General features: G+C 36.9%; 1 protein-coding gene across 2 annotated transcripts in view; it reads left to right on the forward strand.

The window, feature by feature from the left end:
• LOC117394736 (zinc finger protein 407-like) overlaps positions 1-11,934 on the forward strand; it is a 274,187-nt gene continuing 262,253 nt past the window's right edge. For both annotated transcript variants that reach the window (XM_033993241.3, XM_059012746.1), the window contains exon 1: positions 1-134. The gene's annotated coding sequence lies outside the window, so the exon portion shown is untranslated. The remainder of the gene's footprint in view (positions 135-11,934) is intronic.

Consider the following 11,934-nt stretch of genomic DNA (forward strand, 5'->3'; position numbering starts at 1 on the left):
TCACCTGATCAGCTAAGCTCCCCACGCCCCCAACGCAAGCCGCTATCAACTGTGAGTGACGCACGACTCGTTCTACGGCACGCCACTTGTGACTAAGAACATAGCGAGCGGACCGAGGGAATACAACGACTAAGGTACGTAAGGAACTTACATAACGTTTACAACAGTTACTTATATTAAATATTAGCTTTTTAAAAAGCTACTGTCAGCTTGTTTGTAGTTGAATATAATGACGATTGCTGATAATTCTGGCTGCAAAACCGTTTCCCTCCCAAGATCGCTCTGCAGGCTTTTGGGCCTCTCTGTGCTGCCGTCGTTTTCTGTCTTTGGCACAGCAATCCCGCCCCGTCTGAATTTAGATTGGACACGGGGTGGTTTGAGTTTGTAAAAATCTGTCTGATTAGCTTTTTGCTTTGTCAATCAGGGGTGTCTTTGGAGTAGCATTTGATGTTGAGAAAGGTGTTGGTCAGACTAGAAAACAATTTTTGCACGATAGAATTCGTTTAAAGAAAAGAAACTAATTTTAATAATGAGAAATGTCTTGACGTTATTCATTTTAATTAATTTAGAATTACGCTTAGTTTTCACGACAATTACAATGAAAATCTGATAGCCTGGGGTGTTAACAAAATGCACAATAAACCACCTTTCTCATTTGAGTCTTGTATGTTTCTTGCGCATTGCCTGGTGTCTGTACACATATCGTTAGTATACTACGACTACTAGCTTGTTCTGTGGTTAATTATTTAAATTAATGGGTCTACGGTCAATGTGTGTGTGTAGCCAGTAAACGTATATGGTCAATTGGAACGAATTTAGACCGTAGTGTACTATCTTCAAAACATCCCCAGCTCTGTTCTGTGCTATTATCAATTGCAGCGAAAAAAAACAAACAAAAAAACAAAAACAAATACAAAATAACACGGGACACGCTGATCTCCAACTTTGATACAGACCTCAGGTTTAAACTGATCATTTCTGCTTCGTGTATGGGAAATGTCAGTGAGTGGGGCGGTGACAGGAGAGTTAGAGGAGTGCAGCATTTTTCAACCATAATTTTAAAACTATATTGTTCCGGCGTTTTCTTACATTTTTCTCCATTATATGCTTGTGTATAATTATATTAATGCAGGCCATGTGACATTGAATATATGCATTTTACACTAGGATTTTTTTTTAAAAGATGGTATTAAGTTACCTTTAAGCACTGAAGAGAGAGAGAGAGAGAGACGTGTCAATTTAATTTCTATACCATTGAATGCTAAAATATTCTGTACTTGGAGTTACAGTGTACCTATTAACCCCACCGCTTCTTATTATAACCATTTTTTTTTTTTTTAAAAGTCGTATCTTCTCTTACTGAAAATCTTGGATGATCCAGTGGGTGTTTGTTTGCTTATGTCAGTTATTATTCTGACCCAATCAGTTGTTAAGATATGAATAACAGTTTTGGTTGTTAAGATATGAATGCTATCCTGGTGGTTGTTTCGAAAGCTGCATGAAATCTTAAAGCACCCACTGAAAACTACGTTTTATATCTATTTTTTACCAATTTAGAGGGTAGTACTGTTTCTTACTATAAACTTAAGGAATTAATGTACCATATGTAAGTGAGGAAGTCTGTATTAGTTATTTTATATATAAAATACTATGTAGAAACGTTTCAGATTAGTGGTACAGTAGTTTCACTCCATCAAAACCAAACAACTTCTAAATTTGTTAAGTTTTTCATAAAATGCAAAATACATTAGCATTAGTTTCCATGTTTTTTTTTTTTTTTTTTTTTTTTTTTTGCAAAATTCGTTTTTTTATGAGATGGGCTTAATAGGTACTCAGGCAACCACTGTAAATTACAATCTAAACTGCTCCCAAATTTAATCATTTAACCCTCAGAAACCCTAAGTTAAATCTCCAACTGAAATAAGATGCCTTATTGTTTTTTCATTAGGAGAGCAAGCATTTAATACCTTATTAGCAGATATGGTGCTGTACTGCATTAAGCCCGCTTTGGTGATGATCAAAATAGTAAGACACAACTAAGGAAAATGTTGTACAGCATTATTTTAGTTTCTAATTGGATGCATGATAAGTAAGAAATGTCACAACTACAGAGTACATTCTCTTGCATGTTGGAGGTATGCTGCTTCTACCAAGAAGGCACCAACAAAACCCAGGCTATCGCTCCATCCATAGCAAGTCACTTACCCGACAGAGTCAGCAGAGCTGCATTCATCTGACCTCCCCGAATGATCTCTAACCATTGACAACAACACCAACTATGCTGTGCGTTTTACCAAACCTGTTTTTATAATGGGAGACCTATCAACAATAGCACTACCCAAAGGTGAGGAATATGTGATTTCATATGACAAGTTTCTAAACATGGACCCTTCTAGGGACAAGATAGAAACCTCATTTAGGGAGTATCGATACGATACCATGCACAATATCATGACATGATACTATTGCGATACTTTGGATCTTATGTCCATTACATGTTGAACTAGAGTTATCGTGCTGCTCTACACTTGCAAGCATTTGTTTGTATGTCATCAGCTGACAAGGGATTAGCTGAAATACCACCTTTTTTCTTAAAGGTGTAGAGCCTCTATACATGAACTCCCAAAATTACAAGCACCTATGTGTACATATTTTACAATATAATAATAAAAGGAATACACGTTTTATTTTTGTTGGATGTGTATAGCTATTATGTACTATGTATAGCTTTATGTATTATATCTTAAAGTGCAATGACAGGACACAAAAATGTACTGAATGATAATACCCGAAAATAATCTTAATATTTTTTAAATAAAATAGCAAATATTATTTTAGATGGTGGATTGCGCCGGTCGCCGGCTTATTTTGAAAACCCTGACTGTAGCTAAAACAAAAATCAGAGGTACTTTGGAAACATGCTGACAAGTCTCTATACATATCTATATATGTTTCTGTGTTTTCTTATAGTAAGGCGGCGGAGCAGCTTTGTGGTTTTAGGGAAGAAAAAGAAGGTGAAGCCAAAGCAAAAACTATTTTCTCACACTTACACATTAAACAAAAATATAGCAGTGAGGAGCCATTTTGCTGTAATTACTTGACCATACTTTAGAGAAAGTCAGTCAGAACTGTTTATCATTTCATTTTGTAGTTAGTTTTGGACTTTATGTCTTCTGTATTCCATTTCATTTCATTTAACCTTTTGTTTTTATATGCGCGCCTCTCAAGGTGCCTCACAAAGTTAATATTGGTATATAAATAAAATATATTATGGGGGAGCTCCCGAGTGGCCGAGCGCCGCCCAGGTGAGAAGAGCATGCGTCGGCCAGGGTGTCCTCGGCTCACCACGCACCAGCGACCCCTGTAGACTGGCCGGGTGCCTGCGGGTAAGTTGTCCAGAGCTGCATGGTCCTCCGACGCTGTAGCTCTGAGGTGGCTGCATGGCGGGCCTGCAGAGTGAAAAGCAGATGGCTGACGGCACGTTTCGGAGGACGCGTGTGTCCATCTTTGTCTCTCCTGAGTCAGTGTGAGGGTGGCAGCGGTGAGCTGGGTTGAAATAATAAAATAATTGGGCTTTCCAAATTGGGGAGAAAATGGAAAAAATAATTGGCGATTCCAAATTAAAAATAAATAAAATATATTATTATAAATTCGATCTTTTGATTTGTATAATGCATGTTACTTAAACAAAAGTTGTTGTATTAAAATCCACTACTAAATCTTAGCAACTCTGTATGGTGCCATTGAATGGAAACTGAGAGTCTGTTGATGTATCATGGAGGCAAATCCAATCTCCGGGGTCACTTGACAAGCGGAAGTTCATATTATTATTAATATTTTTAGTAGTAAAATGTGACTGATAACCTGTTTGGAAAGGTGACTGTTAAATAAAGCTTTGTTTTGCCTAAGTCCGCTGCGGTTGGTGCTGCTGCAGTGCAAGCTTACTGTATATATCACAAGTGTAAATAAACAATGTTTTTTTTATTTAATTTATAAAAACATGATTACTGTTTTAGTATTTTTAAACTACATGTGAACATGTAAAATAATAGGATTTTCAATCAAATATAAACAAGTAGTTATGATGACATCACCAGTAAATTATGCAAATTAGTACCATCGACGGTTCGAACCTTCTTTCGGTAATGTGTTCCGAACCTTCGAAGGTCAAATGTATCCTTTGTTGCAGCCCTAAAATATACGCTAACACTAAGAATTTTAATTTTGAAAACTGAGCACCGTCCTCCCCTCCCCGCTCCAGCTTGTGTTATCCAGAGGCAAACCTTTAATTTCTTCATTTGCCAATTCGACAGAAAAGCGTTGTATAGCATGTAGGAACAATTCAGTAATTGATAATTTAATGTTCATCTGGGTTAATTAGTTCTCTTACTAACAATATTTAATTGATGTGTTACAAAGATCGAGGATTTACTATGAACACACATTCACGCGCAGACACAAGGAATGTTTAATCAGTAGTATTATATTAAGTACACAATAAACAGAAATCAGAAAAGTTAGAAAGCAAATCTCTTAGTCTCTAAGAACAAAACACAATACAAAACTCTCACTGGTTTAACTTGACTAGCAGGCAATTGAAATACGACACCGCCTGTCACCTCACACACAAACTGCAGCAGGAGCAAGCTGTAACGCAGCTAGTCACTCGCTCACATACACATGCCCACATCCAAGCACAGAGGAAATCTGAGATAATGCAAACAACATATCACATTCAACTTATTAATGGTATATAGATTAAGTATATGGCAAGTTTTACTTTTAAATAAATTCTTCATTCAACAATATGAGGTAGATTACTTATAGTTACTTCATCAAGTTTCACTAAAAGTTATTTCACACGTAAAGTGTGCAAACTAAATAATTAACAGTACAATTCTACGTGAATGTGTTACAATTAATTAATTTACTTCCATGAAAGGAAAATGCAACTGGAATTATACTCAACAGTTCCTTGAAACTTAGACTTTTGGTCTGCTCTTTTGGAAACTCAATCTGTTGAAGTGTTCAGTACAAAAAGCTCTCCTCTCACAACGAAATCGTCAATCCCACGTTGGATCAAACTTGGCAACAAAGCTTTCAATTCTTAATAGAATCAACAAACAGCTGCAACAAAGTCTTCAGTCCTCGGTATAGGAGCCACAACAGTGCCCGTCCACTCTGTCCTCTTCGCTGAATCTTTAGCTACGCCGGTAGCAGGGCACAGTTTCTTTTGGATACTGTGGTTTTAGGTGTACAACAGACCCAGACTGGTTTGTCTGATAACAGTCGCTGTAAGTTTTATGGCAGTTTTCCAGTCGGTGCCTCAGTCTCGTTGCTTGTGGTCATTGACTCGCTTGCAGCTTGCTTCCTCGTCTTGGGTCTGTTTTCAGGCAGAGTCCTGTCCCTGTCTTGGTGTGGTTTATAGTCAGTCCCGAAGTTGCAGCTTTGCTTAGCAGAGTGACAGCACCTTGTTTAGCATTCGATGTGGAGCGCAGAATGTTCCGTTTTGCTTGGATATTTAGTCTTTTTCACTCTGCTAAATAGACACTTTTATGAGTTCATTTGTGTATTTTGCCTTTTTTTTTAAACTTGCAGTCATTTGATGTTTTAATGTCCTTTTCCACTGGGACATCGCTAGTTTATGTCTTCCTTGCGTCAAAATGATTGTTGTTGCACGTGTGAATTATCTGTACATAATTCAACTGTCCGCTCAGCCTAATCGAATTCAGGCGCCGGCCCTCTAATCAGTAGGTCACATAAGGGCAGCAGTGTGGAGTAGTGGTTAGGGCTCTGGACTCTGGACCGGAGGGTTGTGGGTTCAATCCCCAGTGGGGAACACTGCTGTTGTACCCTTGAGCAAGGTACTTTACCTAGATTGCTCCAGTAAAAACCCAACTGTATAAATGGGTAATTGTATGTAAAATAATGTGATATCTGTATAATGTGAAATAATGTATAATGTGATATCTTGTAACAATTGTAAGTCGCCCTGGATAAGGGCGTCTGCTAAGAAATATATAATAATAATAATAATAGTTCAGTCTGTCTGCAAACCAGAGGCCCCCTTCTCAAGACACAGCAGTTTGCTCTGTTTCTCAAGACACACAGTTTCATTAATGAATCCAGTTACATTTCTAATACACGTTCATGTATTATCATATTCAGGGAATATGTCCCACAAGTATAAGCTGTATTGAAAGAAATGTCTCGAAACCCCTCAGCTGTTTGGGATTTTTTTTGTCAAATGCCCAGACGACCAAAAAAAAAAAAAGTGCAAGCGACTGTTGATGTATCATGGAGGCACAACCAATCTCTTATTATTATTAATATTTTTAGTAGTAGTAAAATGTGACTGATAACCTGCTTGGAAAGGTGACTGTCAAATAAACCTTTGTTTTGCCTAAGTCCGCTGCGGTTGGTGCTGCTGCAGTGCAAGCTTACTGTGTATATCACAAGCAGCATCATTTACGTGTAAATAAACAATGTGTTTTTATTTTTATTTAAATTATAAAAACATGATTGCTGTTCTGTGTAATGTATTTTTAAACTACATATGAATGTTCTATTTCATTTATATGGATTACCTGTAAAAATAATAGGATTTTCAATCAAATATAAAACTAGTAGTGATGTCACCAATAAATTATGCAAATGAGTACAATCGAAGGTTCGACCCTTCCTTTGGTAATGTGTTGAAACAGAGGTGGTAAGTTTAGAGTAACAGAAAACAAAAAGTAACTCCTGAAATATTGTTAGAGTGCCCTTCAGGTGTTAATTTTCCTAAATATATGTATTGGATAGCCTGACAGTGTCTGAGCGGCAGATTTGCAAAAATAACAATTTTGTAAGCACTTCTACCTACAACTGCAGTACATGTTTTTTTTGTATAGTCTATAATAATATTATTTTAGTATACAAGCCCCACCCCCTGTTCCTTCTTAGCCCACATGGAAGTATGTATTTCAATGGAATGTGGGAGGTGGTGTGGTCTGGCTGTACAACTGCGTCTGTGTTACGTGACAGCTCTGGATGTAAACAAACCTGGGATTCATTTTTTTATATATAGACAATGTCACAGGGGGCAGGGTGCAGGTGTGTGGCTAAGTACTGAATGTGAACTTGCCTCACGCACTGAATGCATGGCTGCACAGGGCTCCTCTGGTTCCTAAACCCTGCTAGGTACAGACTGGGATTGCAGTAACCACACACCGGCCAGGACTTTTGCAGACATCAGAGGTTTGCTGACATAAGGGGGGGTTTTGCTCGTGTATTAGTCGACCCCCCCCCCCCCTCAAATTCAGGATTGTGTTTTGGGTTAAAATTTCTCAATTTATACTCAAGCAAATACGGTACATACACACACACTCTTTATATTACGTTCTGATGTATACTGACAGCTAGGGATGAGACGATTCATTGTGTATCGGTGCATAGCAATACTTTACAACACAATACGATACACCTTTGTGTATCACGATACAAGCTTGAAATGAATAGCTAATATACCACATTTATTAAACTGTAAATCATGAAAGAAAAGTTCTTGGTTGTCTGAACGTAAATTCCACTTGATCCTAGACATATCCCATTGTGTAGTGAGCCGGTCAGACGCTTCCAGAATTTAAGCGGGAGTAGAGGAAATGTTTTTTTTCTGTATTCCATTGCTAGCAGGGAATACTGACACTGTATTGAGGCTTCAGAACAGACTACTGAAACGCTGCCTGGCTAATGGGAGTTGAGACAGCTGTGATTCTGGCCAATGGGAGTAGAGAGGAGGCGGAGACTGCCTTTTTTTTTTTTATTGTGGACAGAGAATCAGTAAGCAAGCAGTGTCTGTAAAAACTTGCTGCTATGGCAAATTTTACTGAAGTTACTAGTTGTTGTATTCAAATGCTGTATATTTCTCCTTTTGTGAGAGAGCATTTTATTTCATATAAATAGATAGCTATGTTTTTTCTTTTTCATTTTACCAGTTTTAATATATTACTCTCTTTTTAATGTTTCCTTATCATAATCCGGTTTGAATGATATATATACACACAAGGAAAGTCTGTCATTTATGAATGAGGACAGGCTATACGAATTTTGAAGTGTATCTGAATAATAATAATAAGTCTTATAATAATCTATTGAGTTAAAGTTAAGTATGATGCAATAAAAAATGCTGATGTGCATTTAAAAAAAAATTAACGTCACACCTTAATGCTGAAAGAATTGGTATTTAGATTTTTCTAAAGAAACACATGAACAAACTTTGTACTTTAATAGTTGTCAAACACATTGCTTAGTATTTTTTTCCTTCCTCAGAAATGTGGTAAGGAGATTTGGTTAATGAAGTTAAATCTCATATCCCAGAAACTCTAGCTGACATACTGCTTTGTCTTTAAACTCAATCAAGTGCTATACTACTTAGTGGTAAATACAGAGAATTGATTTTCAACTGAATCTGTGTATAGATCTGAAATATTTAAGTCCGTCAAGCAGAGTTTTTCATGAGTATCGTGATATGAATCATATATTTAACGTATATCGTATATTTAAACAAATTATTTGCATAAAAGTGTACTGGTAAATTAAAGCCAATACATAATTAATTTACACTTATGCGATCTGGTGTTGTAAGTATTCACAGTTGCTATCTAGAAAATATAATATTTTTAGTGGATTAGGAATGGGGAGATGAATCAGTTGTTTCGAATTATACAAAAAGCAAAAATAGCAGAAGTGGGTCAGATGAGGCAGAGGATGCATAGCGCTGCAAATACATTGAGGTACATGTTCGCACTGACAATAAAAGAACATACAGAAGAACAAGCTACACATTAAACTAAAACAAGAAAGTGAACTGAGAGACAAGCAATCAATTTTTTTACACACGCTTTAATAAAAAGAAAGCAGAGAATGACTGTTAATAAGTTTGTCGGAGCGCTCTGCTTTGCTGGACAGCCACTGTTTATTGCAGAGAGGTATGTATTGGTGACTTCGTGCGACAGTACTGTCTGTCCATCAGCTAAAACACTGCCTAACGCCGACAATCTTAATTGTAAATATATGACAGAAAATGGTGATTGTTTAGTTGGTAAACTTATATGGAATGCATTGATATAAATGTCCAGTGTGTTTTTTGATGCGTCTCCTGATGGCTTGCACCATTTTCTTTTCTTTTTATGATTTCAAGGTGAATAAACCTGGCTTGTTTTGTGCTGATGTCATGTTCATACCTTCTGTAGATACTATTTCCGTCAGCACAGTGATTGCCCAAACGTTCGCAAAGTACCAGCTAACTTGGGAAAACGTGGCTTTGACGTGCACAGATTCTGCTCATCATCCATGCCAGGGACATTATTAATCATAATTTTTGTTTACCGATGTTTCAGTTAAAAACAATTTTTTCTGATTTTTATCCCTATTTTAATGTAAAATTCCCTGGATTTTTTTTTTTAAAGATAAAAACCGAAAACGCGGCACACTATATGGTACTAAGGTTTTCAGTTACTATGCCCCTTGGCTATGGAATTCTATTTCTCATAATATGAAAGCCGATGCAATAATTTTTTTAAATCTAGGCTTAAAGCTTATTTTTTAAACCTGATTTTTAGTCAGTAGCTTTTATCAGATTCAATTACAAGCAAACATTGGTGTGATTTGCTGTGCTAGGCAGTTTTAATATGAACCAATAATGTAACAACCTAAATAATGATAAAATAAAAAATGTAAACCATATGGGAATCTTTTAAAGTAGTATTAGTTCTTTGTCTAAATGATCACCAAGGAAATGATTAACCTAATGACTTGACTCATTATTAACTCCACAGAGATATAGTGGAAGGGCTATTGCATTTGTATGTCACACTTTTACATAGAGAACAAATGATTGGACATCCATTAGTACTTGAGAACATCAGATTCCAGGTGAAAATTCCCCTACCTATTTTTTATTGGGTTTGGACTTGTGATTGGTTGCGTTTTATCAAAGTATATGTGTATTTGTTATTATAAATTACTGAACATCCTATCCACGAACCACAATTCAGTGTCACAAATTTTTATAAGGTTTTATTTACTGGTTCAGTATAGGCTGTACTGTTTCCAAAGACAAAAGTTGTGGGATGTTGTTGAAATAAACAGCTCAGGAGGTTTTTCAAAGGCTTCTACTTGCATCTACAATTTATATATACTTTTTGTACTAGTTTTAGAACATACTGTAAGTAGTTTTTATTCCACTATAAAAAGCGTAGCCAACTAGAACTGAAGTGAATCTGGCTCATGGGCCAGTGTCCACTAGATGGAACCAATCGTCTTTGTTGTACTGTTAATTTCATGAAATTCTCTTAAGATTGCTGAGGAAGCAGTGGCAACTCCAGGATTCTAGAAGAGGAGAGGCGAAGGGGTGGCAGACAGATGGGCTTGGGGGGCTGTGACGGGGTACACCCTGCCCCTGTGCATATTATGTTTAGTATTTTGTATTTGTTGTATTATTATTTGTTTATGTGTGTAAAAATACGTTATTTGATTGTGAAATTGTTTTTGCAGCATGGACGGGGTTAAACTTTCTTTTTATATATATATATAATAATGTATGTATGTATATAAACCCGCAGCTTTGGCTGATCGTGTAGAGTGTGTTCAGAGTGGAGAACGGGAGAGACGTGAGTGAAACAGAAACTAGAAACATAACAATTGCTACTCATGCTGGATTTGGACCAGCATGATACTTGTTTGTTCAGTGTTTACTTGCTGTATTGTTTGTTTCTTTTGGCCAGTGTGCCGTCTTGTATTGTGTCAGTGTTTTGTTCTGTATGTTGTTGTGTCGATTCTCTTCCTAGTCTGTGATGTCGCACCACAAGGCCAACCTGTCACAGGGGCCGATTATTATGATCTTAAGGATAAGGGGAAGGAGACACATGGAAGAAAATTGAAGTTTTAAGAAAGGACTGTAGGAGTATTTTTGCTGCAGAATGTTTTTGTGAATTTTTGTTATTAGTAAACTCAAAATTACCACGGTGACTCGCAATGTAATATTAAATACTCACTGACAGTAAATTATATTCAAGAGATACCAATTGTTAGCATAGCTTGTTTTACTGTACACAGCACACACACAAAAAATCACTAGTCTGGATGTGGACTTGTCAGAAAATATTTCTGTATGACACATAGCTCTATTACCTACTGTAAAGTGTACAATGCAATCTAATATTAATGCAATAAGGTACCATTTTTAAATAGTTTTGTGCCTTTCAAACTTGCAATCATGGGGGGCTTTGTCTGCAAATAATTACATGACTTAGGACTTGTATTTTAACATCTCAATTAAGATATAAATATAACAACATGAAAAAGCTCACAACACAGGAAAATAAAACAAGGAAATGCATTAATAAAAATCCTATAACTTACAAAACAGTTTTGCTTAATAGTATAGGCTACTTGTTTTACTACCAGGAGGTACAAGTCATGGGTCCAGTTTCCTTCCTTCTCACTCGTGTGATCATCTATTTAATCGTCACTGACAATGACACTAAGTAGCACTGAAATGTTCTTACTCTGATTGTCTGTAAAGGTAACTGTGCTAACCAGAGATTGGATAATGTTTTGTTGGGTGTATTTTTCTCGTGCATGGTAGCCTGGGAGATGTAGTTTTTTAGTGGAAATTTTAGGGGAGCAGGAGGGGAGGCGAACAAATTTCAGGCGTGGTGCCCCCCACCCGTCGCCTCCCCCTGGCGTCACCACTGTGAGGAAGGGTTCTCCCACCTCTAAATTGCATGTTTGAGGGTGTTTTTACTGGGAAGTTAATTTAATACTTTGAATGCCAGTTTAGTTTAACACCTACTGTAATTTCAATGATGTAGAAAGTGAAGGTATTCATACTGCATGTATAAGGGAAGACACAGGCAGGCCGAGGGGAGGGCCGCAATGTAGGATGTCATG

The sequence above is a fragment of the Acipenser ruthenus genome, chromosome 3 (assembly GCF_902713425.1).
Source record: "Acipenser ruthenus chromosome 3, fAciRut3.2 maternal haplotype, whole genome shotgun sequence".
Taxonomy (NCBI): domain Eukaryota; kingdom Metazoa; phylum Chordata; class Actinopteri; order Acipenseriformes; family Acipenseridae; genus Acipenser; species Acipenser ruthenus.